Raw genomic sequence first — 1,444 nt, forward strand, 5'->3', positions numbered from 1 at the left:
TGATCAAAAGCAAATATATGACTGATTCTTGTAACATTATTTCTCAAGCTTATATGCTACATATGATTTTTTTTTTATAAAAACACTCATCAGATTTTCATTCCTTTTACAAATACATACACATATATATATATACACATAAACTATAAACAGACTCGATGTATTAGCAAATATAAATCATATATTTTCTAAAAATCTGATCTCTGTCCAGGAAAATATGAAATACAAAGTAAAGCCTTGTAGAAAAAAATATGGTAAATACTAATAAAACACTAATAAAAGGTATTAATTGGCTTGTACATTCAAATAAATTGCATAGATTTACCTTTTCCTTTGTGATATATTATTAATCAAGAGAAAAATAAGTGAGCCACTAAATAAACAAAATATAATTTAGTTTTGTCTTCCTTCTTCTTATCAACCCAGCCTGAAGACCTGTGTATATAATCACTATTATAAACATGCCTTTTTTCATGTGTCTGGGAACTAACCTTGGAATCAATACAAATGTACTAAACATCCAAATTAACACCCATTTCTTTCTTTATTTATCTATATGTTAAATTTCTTACTTCAACTGCTGTTTGTTAAAGCAGCAACTTCACATAGAGGAGGACAAACCATTATAAAATAGATTTACCACATAGCTATCATTATTTAGACTATATACACCCAAGTCTCCTGTCTTTACGTTACACTTCACTTTCGGAGTTTCCTCATATATTCTAGGACAACCAGCATCAGGAAACTAAACTGCTTGAGCACTTGAACTTCAATGGGGTATAAGCTCTGTTTAGTTATATATGATGAGACAAAAAAAAAGAAAAAAAAGAAGATAAATAAATAGAAATAAGATAAAGAAAATATGTCATCCTTCTGCAAACATCTGTTATTGTCCAGTCTAAATGAGAGTATTATGAAGGTCTCACTGCCAGGCTTACATAATTTTGAGATGAATCAAAAACACTATACCACCAATAACCAGACCTACTTCCTGCTTTTTTCCTTAACTGGACTGAATATTACAAATCTTGCACACATGTACTAAAATGAATGTAAACTGTAAAACGTTCTGGGAATTACGCTGAAAAACAACATCATCGACAACAAAATTGCCAAATGAAATAACATATGAAGTAATTGGAAGACTATGCAATAACATCATAAAAAGAAATCATCTGAGCCCAAAGCAACGACTGGAAAACTGTAGCTCATTAAGATGCATATACATGGGAGAATGAAGTCCAAAGAATGGCTTTTCAATTCAGTGTAAATTTCTATTGTATTTAGGTATATATGCAAAATGAGGCTGTAGGGTTGACAATGTGCTGGTGCTTCTCACTCTATTTTCATTCTATTTGTACTATAAAAACAACCAATTTAATCAAAAAATTCCTCATTAAGTCAAAATCCATCGTATGAACTATAACTGCCAAACTGCTTA

This window comes from Penaeus chinensis, chromosome 36, assembly GCF_019202785.1.
Source record: "Penaeus chinensis breed Huanghai No. 1 chromosome 36, ASM1920278v2, whole genome shotgun sequence".
Taxonomy (NCBI): domain Eukaryota; kingdom Metazoa; phylum Arthropoda; class Malacostraca; order Decapoda; family Penaeidae; genus Penaeus; species Penaeus chinensis.